At 34.0% G+C, this 21248-nt stretch overlaps 1 protein-coding gene, 1 non-coding gene and 1 pseudogene across 8 annotated transcripts in view; 2 read left to right on the forward strand and 1 right to left on the reverse strand.

The window, feature by feature from the left end:
- CSNK1G1 (casein kinase 1 gamma 1) overlaps nt 1-21248 on the forward strand; it is a 148440-nt gene that overhangs the window by 21433 nt on the left and 105759 nt on the right. The window contains exon 2 of one of the 7 annotated variants that reach the window (XM_015595999.2): nt 12400-12448. The exons of the other annotated variants lie outside the window; for them this stretch is intronic. The gene's annotated coding sequence lies outside the window, so the exon portion shown is untranslated. The remainder of the gene's footprint in view (nt 1-12399; nt 12449-21248) is intronic. 7 annotated transcript variants of the gene reach the window in all.
- LOC112469901 lies at nt 583-687 on the reverse strand. The gene has a single exon (XR_003042755.1). It is a non-coding gene; the product is annotated as a U6 spliceosomal RNA (small nuclear RNA).
- Nucleotides 7715-7833, forward strand: LOC112469745 (annotated as a pseudogene).

Here is a 21248-nt window from a genome sequence, read left to right on the forward strand (position 1 = left end):
AAAAAAAAAAAACTTAAAGATTTAGAGGTAAATGTAAAAATACTGAGCAGAAAAATAGATATAAGAAAAGAACAAATAAAGTTTTTGAGCTGAACAGTACCCGAATTGTTGCTTTTAATTCAGCATTTTCAGTTTTTAGTAGGCAGGGTATTTGAGTAATCTGCTATATTTCCAGAAATTGAAGCTTAGCTTTAATTTTTAACCCACAACCTTTTTTTTCCATTGGTAATTCCCAAATCTTGTTAACCAGTTTTTTCATTTTTCTTACTAACTTTACCAAATGTCATAAGTTTTAAAAACTGGAACAAAATTATATTTACTTTTAAGTAGGTGTTACTCTTTTTTTAGGGGGGAATGTAAAGTTCTTTTTAATTTGAGTTGACATACAATATTATTTTTCAGGTGTACAACATAGTGATTTGACATTTGTCTACCTTACAAAGTGATTACCATGAGAATTCTAGTAACCATCTGTCACTGTAGAAAGTTATTGCAATATAATTGACTGTATTCTCTATGCTGCACATTATATCCCTGTGATTTATTTGTTATAACTATAAGTTTGCAGCTCTTAATTTTCTCAAAAATATGGAATACTTTATGAATTTGCATGTTATCCTTATGCACAGGGCATGCTAATCTCTGTAGCATTCCAATTTTAGTATATGTGCTACTGATGTTTAGTATATGAGCACTAGATGTTAGTTTTAACATTTTAGTTTTAACTTATCAAATGAAGAATGTCAGTAATATTGCCTTTTCAGATAATAAAAGATAAAAATTCTAAAATCCAAAATGCAGTCATGTAACCAAGATGATAGTTGAGTGAAAGAAGTAGGAGCTAAGTATTTAATATAGATATATTTGACAATGATTAAATGCAAATTGTATTTTCATGAAGTATATTTACATTTTTACTGTGTATTTAATATGTTAAATATGTTTAATATATTTAATATACGATAATAAATAGTAAGTTAACATTTTATATTTTTATTATTTATACATAGTTAACCATTATCTTTTTTTTTTTGAACTGCACACTTTTAATCATTTTGTAGGCAAGCCTGTGCTGTATCCTTCTTGTTAGGAGACAGTACTGACAGCATAAACCTCTTTATGCACTCAGCTATGATTAAACTAAGGTTTACATCCTTGGTATTAAAATACCACCTCCCAGTTACTAAACATACTTTAAATCTTTCTAAGTTGCCACTCTTACCAGTGCTGATTTCAGGGCCATTGGGATTTGTCTTTATGTGGACCAGGTTAGGACAATGGATTCTTTTTCTTTGGTTAAAAAATTTATTTTAATTCTTTTTTAAAAACATTTATAATTTATTTTTTAATGTCTCAAATTATGGTTGAGAAAGTTGAGATAAGAAGTATTAACTTGGGCTACTGGCATATCTATGATTAGAATTCAGAATTTTTAGCCTGTGGTTCAATTCTTTCATTGTGTTCCTCTGTATAAGACATTCTTTCCTGTTCATAAGACTTGCATTGATTTTCTCTCAGTAGTACAATACGTTAAGGTGTTGAATTTGTTATTCAGAATCATCAAATTTTTTTTTACTTGGGGGAGCGAAACCTTAAGTTCACTTAATTTTTATGTTATATTGATTCTCTACATTGTTAGAAAATCCTATGTCCAGGTGTCCAGGATGACCAATTAGAAGGTTGAGAGAATTCATTTTGTCTTTGAGTAGAGTGAGCAGACAGTTCAGACCTCTCTTTGACTTGAGAATAGCCTCTGGTGTGCCCAATAAAAAGTAATGTAAGCAGCACACAAAAGTTTGGGATTTTTAATAATCAGAAACCTCTACTGGAAGTAGATCACTGTGGAACTTAATTTTTCAAGGATGACGGTATATATAACCTTAGCATCCATATGATTGCTAGTTTTACCATGTTCTGAATCCAGTATAATTTAATGCAATATTATAATGTGTAAAAAATAAAGTATTATTAACTTCAACATAATAGGTACTTCTAACCAGTACTTGTTTTTGTGGTGGCCAGTTTCATTAAACTCTATGCTTGTTTCCTTGTAAATGTCATTTTTAATTTAAACAGTATTAGACTTTCTATTATTGAAAGCTGTTTACAGAGGTAAAAGCCATTGTAAAAAGTTTCAACATTTTGCAGATTTTTAACAAAATGCAAGTGCTTGTAAATTTATCTCTATTTAGAAATTTGACAGTTTGGTGTGTTTTTATTTAAATTGTATTTCTTTGCAAATACTAACATATATTTTCAGTTTTCTTATTAGGTATAAAATATACTATGTACTATTATTTTCCTATTTAAAAACACTTTTTTTTTAAAACAATATCTCAGTATTTTGTCTCTGTTTTGAGGATATGGACAAAGTGTTTAGTTTAAGTTCTTTTTCAAATAATTTATGTGATTATTTCACATGTGAGCATTGTAGAAAAATTTGAGCGAAAAGGAAAGCTATAAAGAACAAAATAAAAGCACCTGTAATTCCAGAGTAATCATTAGCATATAAATTTTCTTTCCAGTTTCTATAATTGTGAGATATTTATTTTTAAAATAAATTTTGAATAAATAAATCTAAATTATACAGTTTAGTATCTGTTTTTCACTTAACACTGAAAAAAGATTCCATATCATCTGATAGTTACTTAATGGCTATATAACATTATTTAGCAACAACTGTATTGTTAGTTTTTAGGTTATTTCGGATATTTGTTGCTATAAATCCTGAAATAAATATTTTGACTATCTCCTTAGGAAATGTATTTCCTTAGGGTATAATAGATGAACATTACTGTTTATTCCTTAATGCTCAATAAATGAACATTTACCAGGAAGTCTTCCAGAAAGGTGGTACAGTCTCCTCAGCAAGGCATGAGAGCGCGTTTCCCAGGATTTGGCTAACATTGGGCATCATGTTTTTTTTTTTTATCTTTATCTATTTTATAAATGAAAACTATTATTTTTGTATAACATCTTTAATGTGTATTTTCTATGCATAATATAACACAGTGCTGCGTGGACTTTGGATATCACATACATTTGGTAACTAACTATAAAATTAAAATTTATGTAAAAATAAGTTATTACAGTTTGAGCCACATCCAGTTGTATTAATTTCTGAAATGTTAGATGGCAATGAAAATTGCAAAGGACCTGCTTTTTCTGGTTTGCATTGTAATGTGGATAAGACTTGGTAGAGTTTGCTGATGAGCTTACCTTGAGTTTTGATGTGATACAACAATTGTGGTTCCGAAGGTTGTTAGGTTATATGTAGCTACTAAGAATTATCTAGTCTTGGTTGAAAAACATCTAAGGAAAAGATGGTTTACTAAGAAGATTATTGGTGGGATCAGAATAATAGAGGCAATAGCTAACCTAACAGAGAGCAAATTAGTTTAGAGGCATTTATATTGGACATTTTAGTAATAGACTCTTCCTATTTATTTGTATTAGAGATGTACCCAATGGATTCCTAATTAGAAATTTTTTATTAACTGTATTTGAACACATAAAATAGCATGTCTTTTTTCTTTAATGTTTTTAAATTATTACAATTCATAAGTTAAGAAAGACGTTATTTGGGTTGATCTTGAAACTAGTCTTTCCTTTCTAAAATGTAAGGCAACCTCTTATAAATTAAAGATCAGTGATCATTTTCAGTACACAAATCACATGTCTTTACCCGCTGCTCCTAGATCTGCTCTGCTCTCTTTGATCTAATTACGAAATGAGCTGGCCTTTCTTTATCTGACCATAATTTTATACCCATAGGAACTCTTGTAGTTTTATATCCCTGGAAATTTCACATATACACAGCTGAGAACTTGAATGTAGACTAGGAGGTCTGTATTCTAAAAGTCTGAATTCTAAAACTCCTATACTTTTCTTAAGAATATACTTCTGCAACTTCTCGGAGCATAATCATCTGACTTTACTAAGTCACCTAACTTTGCTAACAGGTTTGGTTATAGCTCATAGCAAATTAAAGGAGACAGTTTACAAACAAGAGAAGGTGCTGCTAAAGGTGAACATACCAACAACTATAAGAAGTGACCTTTGATACAAAAGAAAGGAAAAAATATAATCTTAAAACTTAGTAGTTAGTATAGTAACATTTGGCATTACACACTTCATTAGAGCTAAATGACATAATTCTTCAGAGAAAAGTAACACTGGCTGTTCTCCATCATCAAAAAGGTTAAATTCACATAATGTTATGTGTTTGGCTGCCTAAGCATCCATGTGTGCAAATATGTTCTAAAATTATTATCTCTTCTTTTTTCTCTTTCCAGTGTTTATATCTCATTTCTTTTTCTTACTGAATTGGCTGTACCATTGGTTAAGTTATTTTTACAGTGGCTTCTATTTAAGTATAAAGTTATGTACATCTTAAGCTTAGTTTTAAAGTTTACAAGTTTAAACTTCAATTTAGCAAATTCATCTATGTAAGGTATAATATCCTAATGATTAGACTAGTAAGGGATTATTATACTTACAGGTACAGTTTGGCCTAATTATCCACATTTATATTTTTTAGAAGTATTTGGTTAGAATTGTGTTTGGTAGAGGCATGAATAGATTAAAAGATGAGACAAGGCAAAGGTTAATTATGGGGAAGAGTAGATGGTTAAGGAAGGTATGAGTGATAGTTGGGGAAGAGAAAATGATTGCTCTGAAGATTAATATGCTAATTTTGTTCTCGGATTAATTAGAAGGAAGTTTTTCATTTTCTATTTTAATGTCACATTTTCCTTAGGCATTTTGTAAATATCAGATATTGTCCTTTAGTCTTTAAGAGTGAAAATTTTATGTAACTGATTTAAATGCTTTATGATTATTAACAAGTGATATAAAAGGAAAAGGGGCAAGTGAGACCCAGTTATCTTTTGAGTAGCAGAATTTTCCTTTTCTAGAATTATAAAGCATTGCTTTAGACACGGACTTTTTTGCAGCCAAATGTACAAAATTATGTGTTTCACTACACTGTCTTGATAATTGAATTTGGCCTAGGCTCATGGGAATCCTGTGGGGTGTGTATGTTTGACTTCTGAGAAAGCTTCTAGAGGAGGGTTGGTTTTAATTAATGCTTCACAAAGTAATGATAAAATATGGATTTGGGAGTGTTTTTTGTTGTTTTTGTTTGCTTCTTTTAGTGGGTTTACCAGTTGTTTCTTTTCTCATTATGTATTTTTTGGCTTTAAAGAAGAAACACCCTTATTCATTGCTTTTAGTACTTCAAAATGAAACTGATACACATCTCTTATTTTAGTATAATGTTTTAAATACAGAATTAGCGTTACTTTTTCTCCTTTGAGCCTATTTCCTCCTCTGCTTCTCTCAAACATTACCTAATATTTTCACTGGGTTTTCAACTGAGAGACTGTTTCCCAGTCAGAGACTACTACTATGCAGATAGACCCAGAAGACTTAATAGATTCTTGTGAATTTAGTATGGAATCACAGGAAGGACAGAAGAAATTTCTGGGTCTATCTGCATAGTAATAATAGTATAAATATAAGCTGTCAAACAAGCCAGAACAAATTCAGGTTCTTTTCAGGATTGTTTGCTCTGGAAGTACAAGAAGAAGAGAAACTGCTTGGCCCTCTGTGTGGATATTAGGAAAGGACTCTCTACTGGTTATGGTTGTCTTTTGTCTATTCATTTTCCTTACCTACATACTTCCTCCTCCTGCTTTGACACTGTTTACAGGAAGAACAGGGATGATGGGAAAGAACACTCTTGGTGGATAGTCCCATATCTCTGATCAATTTGCTTTTTTTCCTGTGGTTATCATTCTTATTTTACCAATAAAGAAACTCAGGCACAGTCAGAGGTTACTATTTCCCTAGATTCTCTGTCCATTGCTTTACTATTGAACTTTTTCACGAGTCTGTGTGTTTTCCCCACCCTTAACTGTGAAATCATCCTAATTTGCTCCTTTACAGAGGAGGTGCATTGAAATAGTAGCAATTTACAGGTTAGTGATTTCAGCCTGATTTCCTTTATTGGTAGATTGAATATTGGGACTGCATTGGTTTCGATTATAAATTTATTGAGAAACTATGTGTTAGGCCCAGTGTTGGCACAGGAGTACAGTAACAAACGAGAAAGATCTGCACCTATATTGAAGGAGCTTATAGGCAGGTATTAAGTAGATTTCTTTTGCTCCTATAATTTGAAATGAAGTAACTAAAGCAAGACACAAAACAGCAGGAGTAAGTTGACTTTCTACACTGGAGGAACTCAAATTGAAATACAGTTTGTATGACAACCTAATATTCCTTTGATCAACAGAAAAGGTTGAAATTTTGATTTACAAAGTCCCATTAACTTTGGAGGGACTCTTTACTACTAAGCTTTTGATGATAGGGTATTTTTAAAAGTAATAACAAGGTGAAAAGTTACTTTAAAGCTTACGAATTCAGATCATCAGTCACAAAGTAAATATTTATGGAGGAGACATATTAGTTCTTTGGAAGGTAGATAGGGATGAGGCAATCAGTAGTGAGAATGCAATCCAATAATTATTCAAGACTGTCATTAAGCCTGCCTGTTGTTCTGTAGCCTGTTATGGTGACTATTCTTGTATTTCCAAACTGTGGTTGTCAAATCCCTTATTTAAAAAAATTTTTGAGTTATAATTATAAGAAAAATAAAGATTCAGGACCCTTGTGACTTTGCACCAATGAAAGGTGTTTGTGGCTCTTTGGTACTGGCTTCATCGTTACAGTTTTATTATCTATTTTTCTTGAGTAGAGAAGAAAAGCCATCTGCTCAGTCAAAGTTATATGTTTTTGTTTATTATTTCAGTAGAAAAAGAAAACCCTTTTACGAAGTACTGAAAGATATTTTTCCTGTTAGCCTGTGTTGGTTTACCCTTCTCACACAGGATGTGTTCTGAAATAGTTGGTAGAAGTATTTGAAAGAAACATTCATTTTCTTTGTAGGTTGTCTTAAAGCAGTTCTTGTAAAATTAGCCAGTAATCTGAATCTTTGTATTAACTCCTTGTAAATAGCATTAGGGAAACCAAAGATACAAATAATATTGTGATCTCTAGACTTACCCTAAGTTAGAAAATACCAGGTAATTCTAGGAGTGAGCTTTTTGATGAAGATATAATACTGTCATCTGTTACAGTAGATCAAAAATTCAGTACTTTAAATTTTGCTAGTAGCATTGCCTTAGGTTTGAATGAAAAGTGCCTCTTTCCAGCTCTTGAATGAGATGCTCTTAAAAAATAATACTCCTTGGGGATGTAATATATAGTATAGGAAATGTAGTTAATAATATTGTGATAGTGTTGCATGGTGTCAGATGGTTGCTGGACTTACAGTGATCACTTCTTTAGGTATATAAGTGTTAAATAACTATGGTGTACACCTGAAACTAATATAATATTGTATGTTAGCTATATTTTAATAAAGCTTTTTTTAAAAAAGAAAATAGTACTCTTGTGTTTTACTCCTGAGATTATACTTGCTAACATTTCTTTATTCCCTTCTTTCCAAATAATTTCAGCTCACGTTTAAAGCTGAGTATATAATCTCTGAAAATAAAGATGAGTTTCTTAATCCTGTAGCTATTATACTAAAATGTAAAAGGTTGGTAAATTAGTATAAATTGTATTTATCTGACATACTGGTTTTAATGTGTATAAGTCAATTTATTTCTCAGCTGATAATTTTTACATAACTTAAAAATTAAACGTAGTCTACGGCCATGCCACCCTGAACATGCTTGATCCTGTCTGATTGCAGAAACTAAGCAGGGTTGGGCCTGGTTATTACTTGGATGGGAGACCACCTAGGAAGACCAGGTGCTGTACGTGTAAATAAATGAATGAATGAATGAATGAATGAAAGAAAACTAAACGTAAAAGAATCTTTTATGACATTAAAAACATTTTGTTTGTGCAATTTATACCTTAGTCACAGTAAGGCTGAGATGCAGATGTTTTCATTCATGTTGAATGAGGTGAGGTGTGACCTGGTATGATGAGACGTGACATGATGTGGGTAAGAGATTTGGAATCAGGCAGATATCTAAGTTTTAGTTCTCTCTCTGCCATTTCTTAGCTGTGGTAGTGTTAGATTACTTAACATGTCTGAACTTATTTATTTCTTTCATGGGTAAAGGGATAATAATAATGCCTGTCCCAAAGGTTACTTGTTAAATAAGATAACCCAGGTGAAGTGTCTTGTATAGTACCTAGTATGCTGGAGTCACTCAAAAGATGCTCTTATTAATGTAAAAATTCAGAGCCATAAATTAAACCCTAAAGTTATGATAGGTAAAGGTAATTATAATAATGGAGCTTTAAAAACCTTTATTTAAAGTAGTTGTGAGGCCTTTTTGAGCCACGCTTCTCTTGCTCAGGCCTGCTTCCATGTGTGGAAGTGTTCTTTCCCGTCTAATAAAGCTTTTCTTTTCTGTTTTTAAAAAAATTAATAAGTAAAGTAGTTGTGAATACAGTTCTCCCCAATATTAATTAATTTTTCATAGAAATGGTTAGATAATCTAGAACTGTAGAGTTTTTCTTGGTATGAGGTAACCCATTATAATATGAAAGTAATGTAGTACTAACAGCTGTCAGTGTATGTGAATTGTGTTTTAGGCTTGAACTGCCTACTTTGACCTTCTCCAGTTGATAGAATTCAGTTATCTTTACAGAAAATGAAAAATGAAGTTTAAAGCTGATTATATATACTTGTAGAATTCAAATAGAAGGCTGCCATGCTGCTTCTGAGTGGTATAATGTAACTATAGCCATATCCCAGAGAAGGCAAAATATTGTTGAAGACCACTTGAATTCATGTTGTTCCTTTCTCCTTAAAATCAATACTTTTATTGCAATTTAGCTATAGAGAATGATTACAGGAAAAACAGTGTCCATGTTCCAGATATCACAAAAATCAAAAGGACCAAAAGAGCTCTGTATTAAATTTGGGCATTTTTTTGGTATTAATTTTGTATTGATCAAGTTCTATGATTCAGATATTTTATATGTTTTAGTATTAAGAATACTAGAAAGAATTTATTCTTTTTTCACTACTGTGCAAGCTATAAAATGAGAGAATAAGCAGATAATAGCCCTTCGAAGGACAGAGAGGAGTAAATATAACTTTAAACATCCTAATCAAATTGGTGAAATTCCTTGTGTTTAGCCAACAATTAACAAATAATTCCTTGAGACTGGACAAAAGTTAAAAAAATAGATGAATATTTGTATTTAATGCTGCAGCAGATTTTCAGCTGCAGTCCTTCATGTCACCAATAAATGTGGTGGAACAGTGAAGACCCATTTGTGACAAAAGCAAGAGGAAGATAAAAATGTAATATGTTTTATATTGCTATGATTAAAATAGAGTCCTATCTTAAACTTTAGAGTAACTGAGTTTAAAAACTTGTTTTGCATGTACCAAGTAAGAATATAGTATGTGCCTGAGATGAAAAGGGCTTAGCTCTTGGCACGTTTGGGAGAAAAACTAGATTTCTTTGTAGCTAGTTCATTCATAAAACTAAGAAAGAGAAATCTGAATATGAGAACATTTATGTTATAAGATTTTATGCTCCACGAGAGGAAGAAAACATTTTAGAATAAGGATTTCAGAAGGTGAAAGATATTTACTACGTAAGGTAATTGAGTCAAGAAAAAGGAATAAAATTTCAATGAAATGTTACATAAGGTTTAATTAGAGACTTGTAGGCACTCTTGTGAGATTTCTTTTTGCTTTGTGTGGCTTATCAATAAATTAGTGGGAAATACAGGAAGAGAATTTAGACCTTATTGTACAGAATCACTACAGTCCCAAATCTCCCTCCTTCTTCATCCTATTGGCTATCTTGTTTGCTCAAGGAAAGTTTAATTGTGTGATCATTTCATAATGGAAAAATTTTACCAATATTAGTGTTAAGTCTTTGACTAGATGCTTTTAAATGAAATTTGGGTGTCTGATCTTAACCTAGCTCACTATCAGAAGTGGCTACTTTCACCATAAGCCCATGGACTGGAGGTAATTTTATATGATATATTGTAGCCTTTTTCCTTTATAAACCCATCTGTTCATTATATAAATGCTTGCATTATCTAATGTGTAATAACCTTTTGTTTTGAATGCCGCTCATTTCCTTAGAATAATACATTGAATTGTTCTCATTTGGATTTGAAATTGAGAAATGGGAGTTTTCCCTTGAATAAGAAATAAGAAATGAATTTAATTTGTCTAGTTAACAATACTAACCATCATATTCTGAACTTCTCTGTGGAAAGCATTATCATTATTTCAGACTCTCACTTTTCATATTAAGGCTTGTTTTTATTACTGGAGTGAACAAGGTACTTTTTAGTTTAAAACAGGGTACTTTTTTCCTGTTTTGTGAGTTCCTATCCTTTTTCTTGGCAACATAGATTATTTATGCTAAAGACTTTAAAAACTGTATTTTGCTTTAACAGATTTAGACCAGATGTGGCAAACTGATGTCTTGGACATAGTTTAAAATTTTTAAGAGTTTCTAACATAAAAACTGGGAGATTTTGTTAAAATTTCAATGTTTAGCAACTCCCGAAGAATCAGAGCTGGCAACACTGGGCCTGTATTTTCACATGGCAAAACTCAGCAGTAGCTGAGAGGTAGCTGTGCTGTAGGTGGGACATCCACTATTCATTTTCCCACCATGCACCTTCACCATAGTTGTCACTCATATTTAATATCTGCTCCTTCTCAGCATTGCAGCTTCTTAATGAGTTTGTTTCTTAGTTCTCTTTCAGTGGAATTATCTGGAGAATCATAAAAAACTCTGGTCTACAGATAATTCAGTAGAATTATCTAGAGAATCATAAAAAACCCTGGTCTACATCACTCAGTTTTGTTTTGTTCTGTTTTTTTTAAGCCTTCAGACAAGCAATATTTTCCTTTTATGATAATAGTTTATTCAAGGGAAAGGTATTAAAAAACCCTGGTCTACATCACTCAGTTTTGTTTTTTTTTCTTTTTTTTTAAGCCTTCAGACAAGCAATATTTTCCTTTTATGATAATAGTTTATTCAAGGGAAAGGTATTACATTTTATGTCTATAACATAAGCACAAGGCGATAAGCTTGATAAATTAAGCTAACTTCGAAACAAACTTATAGTGATTTAAAATCTTAACGAGTATTGCTTGCTTAATCACCTCAAGAGGCCAGTTTTTCTAAAGGTGCTTCTCAAAAAATTTTGAAAAAACATGATGGTATATTTCTTTTGAATATTCTCAGGGATGTCAGATTTTCATAATACTTGAAGGGTATATGTCTAATTTGACAAAATCAAATGTGACAAATATTCTGAAGTAGCAAGAAGTCAGCTAAAAATCTAATGGGTGAGAATCTGGATAAAACCAGATTTTATCCAGGTTCACAGTAAATTTGAACATTTGTTCAAATTAAAAGAGTTCTCCAGGAAGAGGATATTATAAGTAAGGTTTAATACCCAGTAGCCCTCAACCTTAAATCCCCTCTCCCCAAAAAAGAATAGACTATAATGAATTAATGACAACAAAAATTAGTACTAAAATAAAAGTAATGAAAACTTTATCAAGGTGATGAAAACAGATAACAGCACTCATTTGATGCCAGAAATTTCAAGGAATGTCTTCCAGGAATAATATACTTTGGACTAGAAAGAAGAAAAGTACATAATTCAGTTGTTTCTTGAAGCCACAATAGCAAAGTCATAAAGAAACTATATATGATTTATTTATATTATATGTTAAATATTTATGTAAATAAATATTTTCCCTCCTCTATGATAATAGCTTTTAATATCACAATTGGCTTACTTTTACATGAGGCAGTCTCCACCAAATATACATGAACAAGATTTAGAGGTGATGGCCAAAGGCAGGAGAAACAGCCTCATAAGGTCCTTTTCTGAGCCATATAGTAGTTGCTTCAAGCCGTAGCTCCCTGTCCATCCCTGTCATGGTGAAATTAATGAGTCAACAACGAGAGAAACTGATAAGTATTTACCAGGCAAACAAACTCAAGAAAAACCAGTTGCACTAATTGTGGGCTAAAGATAGACCCAGATTGATATCTCTGAATTCAAAAATTTTTTTTAAAACAGAGATATGCTTTAAATAGATGAGTTGTGTGGTATGTGAATGATATCTCAATGAAGTTGTTGTTTTAAAAACAACAGACAAAACAAAACACAAATGAGATCCCTTGAAGAAATTTCGCCACGAAAAAGGGGGCATAAATGTAGCGTTCAAGTGATAGAGAATATCAATCAGTGTGAGAGAAAGAAGTAATTTTAAGTTATTCAAAGGAGGGGGAATTATTAGTCTGGCTCCCTAGCAGAAAAATTGTGGACATATTTAAAAATACTGCACACATTTGTTTTTTATTGTTTCAGGAGGACAGTTTTGAGGCCAGTGCACTTTTGACTCAATGGGGCTGAATGGGTGAGTGAGCACAGGGTCTTTTGGTAATTGTGGCAACAGGGAAGAACTGAGGCTTTGGACTCCTGGCTCTGTTTGACTGTGTGATCTAGTCGGTAAATATAACCTCTCTGAGCTTCGATTTTCTTGTCTATGGCAAAGAATAAATTGCCTTTTACCAAAGCAGGTAATTCTAGGTTAACTTCACTGCATAGGTCACACAGCACCCAGAGTCAATCATTTTAAAAATGTAAATGTCTTTTATAAACCTAAATTTCTTTAAGTATAAATATTACTACCCTGCTTTAAATGCTTAAATGGATACTCATTGCAGTATCAGCGACCTATAAAATCCTGAATAATGGACTCCTGCTACCTCTTTACCTTGTACATTGTAATCCGCAGCCTTGCTGATCTTTTTTCACCAAGAACATTAGAGACTGTTCCTCTGTCTGGAAGCTCTGTACCTAGCTCTTGACAAGATTTGCCCCTTTTCATCCTGAGGACACTGTTTAAATGTGGCTTCTAATAAAGGCCTTAATCACCCTCTGCCTAAAACTCTCCTTTTTGACTTCCCCATGCTCTGTATTTCAGCATATCTTTGTTTTCTTCGTAGCATGGCCCAAATTTGTAGTTCTTTTATTCGTGATTGTTTGTGATGCCCCCTGTAGACTATAAGCTCTGAGCATAGAAACTACATATATGTTGAGTTCACTGTTATATCCTCAGTGACTATCCTAGTTTTACACACATAGGAGGCACTCACTAAATGTTGATTGAATTAAGAATTCCACTTTGAATAAGTGTAAGTGCTTATACTTTCAACTTTTTGACACCTGGAAAGTAGCATACTCCTTCAGTGATTGCTGTCATTCCATAAGTTTCTTTTATATAGAAATACTATTTAAAAACACTTGTGTGTATATTTTTTTAAGACTTCATTTTTTAAATTTTAGGTTCACAATGAAATTAAGAGAAAGGTACAGAGATATTCCATATACCCACCAACCTAACACATGCACAGTCTCCCCCATTATGAACATCCTCTACCAGAGTGGTATGTTTGTTAAATTTGGTGAACCTACACTGACACATCATAGTCACCCAAAGCCTGTAGTGATCATTAGGTCTCACTCTTGGTGTTGTGCATTCTTTGGGCTTGAACAAATGTATAATGACATGTGTCTGCCATTATAATATATACAGAGAGAGTAGTTTCACTGCCCTAAAAATCCTCTGTGCTATGCCTCTTCATCTCCCTCTCCTGCTGGCAACTTACTAATCATTTTTACCACCATAGTTTTGCCTTTTTCAGAATGTCACATAATTGGAGTCATACAATATATAGCCTTTTCAGATTGGCTTCTTTCACTTGGTAATATGCATTTAAGGTTTCTCTGTGTCTTTTCATGCTTGATAGCTCATTTCTTTTTAGTGTCGAATAATATTCCGGTATCTGGATGTATCACAGCTTATTCATATACCTACTGAAGGACATTAGAGCCTTTAACGTATTAATAATAATCACCACATAACGACGTTTAGGTCAACAATGAACTGCATATGTGACGATGGTCCCATAAGATTATAATGGAGATGAAATTTCCTGTAAGAAATGGAAGGCTATGTGGTTCAGAAAGATTTTTTCTTCTCTGATGGGAGCAATATCTGTAGGGTTTGGGAGATTCCCTCCCACTTACAGCAACTTAATTTTGAGTGCACAGATTATATCCCAGTCAGCGAGCCACTGACCTGTTTCAGCACAGAGTGCGATAGCCCTCCCAGAAGTAGCTTGATTGTCTTTGATGTACATCATTGTAAATTCTTTGTTGAGGCTCTAAGATCCTGTACAAGGACACAGGTCCACAGGAGGAACCTTAACCAATATCAAGTGCCACTGCTACTTTAGTAAAAGTTTTCTGTGATAGTGTGGAGCCAGCCCGCCCATGTCTTTGGAAATACTTTCACGTTGTAATGTTGTAAAGCAGAGATAAGTTTTATTTCTTCCATCAACTCAATGCTAGAGAGAGCCCTTTGTGCCAGATAAGATCAGTGGAACCAAAAACAAATTTTGAAAGTCAAAATATTGAGCCCTCAGTTCTATACCCTCTCTATATTAAACACACCCCCCCTTTTTTTATGAATTAAAGTTCCTTAATTGGACCACTGCTCCAGCATGCAATAACCAAAACTACATTGCCATGACAATCCCCTATGTTCTTTTATCTCTCCATTTTGATTTCTTATTCCTACTGATCCTCAGGCCACCTTTTATTCCCTGCCAGTCAGTATTGTGGTGATCTACACCTTACCCAACCAGTTTCTCCTGAATATTGTCTATCAATCCAGCCCACATGAAACTTCATGTTCATGTTCATCCAGCCCACAGAGTTCATGGAGAAGCATTGACAACTTCAATGTTGCCTTTCTGATCCTGTCAGAAGGAAGCAGGGGGAGGGCTTGTAGGACAATGTTTATAAAGTCTACAGTATACAGTCATATCCTAGGCCTTCACATTCACTCATCACTCACTCACTGACTCACCCAGAGCAGCTTCCAGTCCTGCAAGCTTCATTCATGGTAAGTACCCTCTATAGGTGTACCATTTTTTTTATCTTTTTTGTGTTACAGTTGCTTATAATATTTAATACAGTAACATGCCGTTTGAGTTTGTAGCCTAGGAGCAATAGGCTATACCATATAGCCTAGGTATGTAGTTGGCTGTACCATCTAGATTTGTGTAAGTGTACTCCATGATGTTCTCAAAATGATGAAATAGCCTAATGATGCATTTCTCAGAACATATCCCTGTCGTTAAGCAACATGTCAGTAGTTTTAAATTCCTGGTGTGATACTTTCGTCATCCTTGCCATGTCTGGTTCTAATTCTTGCTCTCTCTCTTCAAATCATGTTTTTTGCCTTTCACTATGCCTCATAATTTTTTTCTTGGTAGCCAGACATGATATACCTGGTATAAGGAGGAGAAGCATTCTATAGCCCTATGATTAGGGATCAGTCTTTTAGTGAGCCTATTCCTCTGAACTATGAGCTTCACAAGTGTTACTCAGCTTTTTCTTCTCCCTTAGGTAGGACAGAATGGCTAGAGTGATTTGAAGTTGGATATTTCCCTTCTACCATGTGGAAGGCTGGAGGGGGCTGGAGTTGAGTAGTTCTCATCTTCCAGATCAGTTAGACTCTGATAAATACCCCAGCAGGTTAGGCTCTGGTTAACTATCTTCTCCAGAGGGCAGGCCTTCTTAAGACAGAGTCCTCTGGCATATTTCAATATGTGTTGTCCTATGTTTGCCCTATATTCTTCCCTCTCTTAAGGATCCAAGAAGAGAGTTGATTTTTCAGTCTCTTCAGCTTTTTACTTTTTAGTACCTTACATGCAGAACTAGAAACCAGAAGTCCCCTGTATATCTTTTTTTTTAGACAATTCTTTGAATCTTTTTTTTTCCCTCTAGTAAAACATAAAGTAAGTTTCAGATATGTCTCTTTTTTTGTAGGAGTTGAATCAAATAGAGGGAAGTAAATTGGTGTACAGGTTGAGAATGAAAATGCAGATTTCTAGCCTTAGTCTTCTACCTCACTAACTGGGTACCTGTATTAAATAGGCTGTTTCTGCACGGCCTAGAAAAATACATGTAGGAGCTAAGTGTTGATAATGCCGGAGAATCTCCCAGATGAGAATACTTAGAATTGGATTGAAAACAAAGCTAGTGTCTTAGTCATTAGTTTTTATCTTCTGATGCTCTCTTATGCCATCTAAGATGGGTAAAAATTTGGGTCATACTTTTCTAATGACCGATGCCTATTAATGACTACAATAGTAACACATTGCATACAATTAAGGTAGGATATAATTGTCATGGTACTTGGAATTACTATGTTTTCCTTCAGAATGATGGCAGGGATCACGATCTCCTGGATTAGGATTTTTCAACTTTGTTAAATCTTTAGTTGAAAAGAATTGATTGAAAACCAAAGATTTGGTTGAAAATCAAGATTGAGAACTCATTCATTCATTTATGTATCCCTATTTTCATTAAATATTTGAGGAAATATGCCAGGTCCTATGAATACAGTGGCGAATGAGACAGTTCCTACCTTCAGAGCTAATACACAAGTGAACAAGCAATTACAGTGCACTGTGATTAGTGCTGTGGTGGGGTGGGCTGCTAAATGAGTACATAAGAAGGGCGCTTAATACAGAATTGACAAGCCAGAAAAGGTTTTCCAGCAAAAGAGAAATTTCAGACAAAAACTGGGGAAGATAAGCTAACCTAAGGAGCAGAGATAAAAGGGGATCCTGACTGAGGATCCTGGCTGTTTGGAGGAAATGAAGTAAGTGTGGTTCTCAGTTACATATAATATGAGAGGAGGCTTTAACCAAAATGAAGATAGAGGGCTAAGCAAGTGCCTGATTCGGAAGGAATTTCAGCCACTTAAAACAGCAGTCCCCAACCCTTTTGGCAGCAGGGAGGGACCAGTGCTCCTATGAAAATCTAATGTCTGATGATCTTAGGTAGAGCTGAGGCGGTGATGCTAGCGCTGGGGAATGGCAGCAAATACAGATGAAGCTTTGCTCACTTGCCCGTCGCTGCTCACCTCCTCCTATGCAGCCCAGTTCCTAACAGGCATAGACTGGTACCAGGGGTTGGGGACCCCTGACTGAAAGGATTTTACCTTTTTCCTAAGGATATTGGGAAGCCTTTGAAGGCCTTTGAGTTGGAAGATGACGTGATCAGACTTGAATTCTAGTTAGTTCCCTTTGGCTAAGTGGTGCACAAATTAGTATGGAGAAGTAAGGGAGTTTGAGAGGAGAAATCTGAAAACAAGGAGTTCAGTTAGGAGATTTTGTTCCATCCTGGGAGTGAATAGTTTCTTTGCCAGGGTAGTAATTAATAATGAAGATGGAAAGAAGCTTATGGATTTGAGTGTTATTTAAAGCTGAAATTGACAGTTCTTCTGGTCACTGGGTACATGGTTAATGGTATAGTCGTCTCCCTTTATTTGCGGTTTTGTTTTCCACAGTTTCAGTAGTCAGTCTTGTTCCAAAAATATTGAATGAAAAATTTCAGAAGTAAACAGCCCATAAGTTCTAAATTGCATTGAGTAGTGTAATGAAATCTCACATTGCCTACTCAGTCCCTTCCAGGATGTGAATTTTATCCCTTTGTCCATCATATCCATGCTGCATGCCTACCTGCCTGTCAATCCCATAGTAGCTGTCTGGGTTATCAGGTTGACTGTCACAGTATTCCAATGCTTGTGTTCAAGTAACATATTTTATTTAATAATGCTAAATATACATAACTTGTTACAGTATATTGTTATAATTGTTCTATTAGTTATTGTGAATCTTACTGTTATTGTAAATCTAATTTATACATTAAACTATCATAGGTATGTATTTATGTATAGGAAAAAACATAGTATATATAGGATTCAGTACTCTTTGTGGTTTTAGGCATCCACTGGAGGTCTTGGAACACATCATACTCTGATAAGAAGAGACTTACTCTCAGATAAGAACCCAAGAGAATAGGTTTGAGGTTTTCTTGGGGAGGAGATGGGTAAAGTAGGAACCAAGAGAAGAATTCAGGGGGGACTATTGAATTTAAGGTATCTGAATTTCCTATGTGTAGGTAGAAAAATTTAGTATACCCATGAATATATAGATCTCAACCTCAGGAGAAAGATGATAGCTGGAAATGTAAATTAGGATCCATCACTGTAAATGAACATATGGTATGGTTGCTTAGAACAATGCCACAGTGCTTGGGAACAGTGTCTTTTACATAATAGATGCTTAATAAATATTTGTTGAATGAATGCATGACTAGAAGCCATGGGAGTGGTTTTGAGTGAGAAGAGAGACAGGCTTGGGCCAGTTTCCCCAGGAAATGAAACAATTCAAGAACAGGCTGAGTAAGAAGGAGCAACCAGAGAGATTGGAGGAAAATCAGGAGAGAATGATAGCATGAACTCAAAGGGAAAAGAATATTTTAAGAAAAAACAAAAGGCCACCAGTGTTAGGAGATCAATAAGATTAGGACTGAAAGTGTTCCTTTGATTTCACCTCAAGGAGATAGTTTACCTAGGGAGGAGAGAGATATCAGTGGTTTGGGAAGGGGTATTAAAAACCCAATTGCAGAGTGTTTGAGAATGAAGAAATAGAAACAGTGATGACAATACTTCATTTGTGGGAGAGAAGATGGTAGCTGGACAGGAAATAACGATCAAGGGATGGGTATTGTGTCTTGTGTTTTTAATGGGTAGGTTTTGAATATATCTGAATGCTCATTGTAGGAAGTCAACCAAGAGGAAGAAGATAAAGTTATATATAGAGAGAGAATGCATTGAAGTTTATAAGTGATTTGCCTTGGGCAGAAGGGCCACCTTTCCTTTATGAGACAGGAAAGTTAAGTAAAGGTAGGTAGCTTTGTAGGAGTGATTTGCTAGGGAATTTTCGTCTTATGACTTTTTTTGTTTCTGTTAACTAGGAAGATAAAAATTTTAATAACTAGAGTTTACATGCTTATTTAAAATTACAATGCAGAAGTATAAAAGAGAAATTTAAAGTTTCATTCTTTGCCCTTTAATCCAGTTCCTCGGAGATTAACTGTTATTCAGTTTCTTATGTATCCTACTAGATTTCTTTCTAAGTACATGTAAACCGTATCTACACAAAGGAGATTATGAAAGTATTTTAGATATTAAAATTTTTTTAGTGGGATCATACTGTACATATTATTGTGCCACAGGCATTTTTAAACCTACTACGATACTTGGCTCTCTGTCTAAAACTAGCATGTATAACTCTACCTGTTTTTCTTTTCTGTAGCTATACACTTTATTATTGTATGGTTCTACTGTAATTTAATAATTCAACTAGTCATGAACATTTGAGTTGACTCTAGTTTCTTGGCATTAAAAATAATACTCAGTGGGTGTCTTTATTAGGATGATAGGGTGAGATCATACTTAGGGTTTGAATCTGAAGTTATCACATGAAGTTAATATCACGTATAGTCAGATGTAATTTTCAGAAACACATATACTGCCTTCAGATAAACCTAGTGTAGTGTTTCCTCCAACATTAGATCAGATTGCTATTTCTTTAGTTAGTACCAGATGAAGTTTTAGTGGATTCTGGAGCTATATTATATGAAAAATGCATATCTCCAAAGAATAAAATTATATTCCTTGTTGTGGGATTCACATACAATGAGAGCCCATATGAATGTCATGTGATGGACAAGATTCAGTTATCCAGTTTATTGCACACTGAGCCATTCCTTTATTGAATATAATGGTAGGTGGGATTGGGCTTTACCAATTTTTTTCCTAAGGTTATAAAGTTTGTGTATGTGATATGACTCCCTTATACATTTTATCACACTCTTTATGAATTTCTATATTTATTTACGGATTGTTCAAAATGGGACTTAAAAATCAAATGAACCATCACTAAATTTTATTTAAAATTTTGAATAGTGTAATTATCTTCCATTAATGGTGCTCCAACCCATACTTCTTCCAATTGTGGATGTGACTTCTGTTTCCTGTGTGAAGTAGAAGATCATCTGCTAAGGATAAGGAGGCAGGTAGCAGAAGGACCGCTTAGTATGGTTCAGGGTTCCAGTGAATTAGAAAACTATATATTTATAATGCTATTAGTTGTGGCATTTTTCTCTACCAGTGCTCAGCAAAGCGCAGATTTGAGTTTAGAGAAGGCCAGTAGATAGATTCACACAGGATAAGAGCTTTGGCATAGTAGTGATTGAAGTGATAGATTATGGAATCTAAGTAGGCTGGAGGAAAAAAGGAGGAGTTAAGGGCTCTCAGAGGTTGATGAAATCATAGAACAAGTACGTAAAATGGGAATGAAGGCGTGAGAGAGCTGGAAGGCCAGGTTAAAGTATCCCTGTGTTTACTTGAAGAATGGGCAGCTCTTCTAAAAATGTAAAGTCAATGTAACAAACTAATTTATGGGAATAAGATTAATTCTTTTCACGGAAAAAGTAAGAAAGCGGAAGCTGTGAACCCAAAGACATTCATTTCATTTTAATTTACTTCTTTAGTTGTAGGATCTGGTGATCCCTATAGATACACAATAAAGAAATAACATGAGGAGCCCAGTACAGAGGTCATGGGCAAAGCACGGAAGTGCAGGATGGCATGGTATGCTGACATTGGACATTTCATGGGTCTGACATTGCACTAGGCCCCCCATTTCTTCTCCACTCCATGGACCTATGTATTTTTTTAACTTATTATTTCTTAATTATTCTTTTTATTTTTCAATTACAGTTGACATTCAGTATTATATTTTAGATGTACCACATAGTGGTTAGAAACATATAATTTATAAAGTGATCTCCCTGGTAAGTCTAGTACCTACCTGGCACCGTACATAGTTATTACAATATTATGGACTGTATTCTCTATGCTGTACTTTACATCCTTGTGACTGTTTTGTAACTACCAGTTTGTACTTCTTAATCCCTTCACCTTTTTTCACCTGCACCCCCCCAACCCCCCTCCTATCTGGCAACCATCAGTTTGTTTTTTGTATCTATGAGTTTGTTTCTGTTTTTCGTTTGTTTATTTGTTTATTTTGTTTTTTATTTCCACATATAAGTGAAATCATGTGGTATTTGTTTTTCTCTATATGACTTATTTCACTTAGCATACTCCCCTCTGGGTCTGTCCATATTGTTGCAAATGGTAATATTTCATTCTTATGGCCGAATAATATTCCATTATATGTATGTACCACTTCTTCTTTAGCTAATTGTCAATAGACATTTAGTTT

The sequence above is a fragment of the Pteropus alecto genome, unplaced genomic scaffold (assembly GCF_000325575.1).
Source record: "Pteropus alecto unplaced genomic scaffold, ASM32557v1 scaffold86, whole genome shotgun sequence".
Classification (NCBI taxonomy): Eukaryota; Metazoa; Chordata; class Mammalia; order Chiroptera; family Pteropodidae; genus Pteropus; species Pteropus alecto.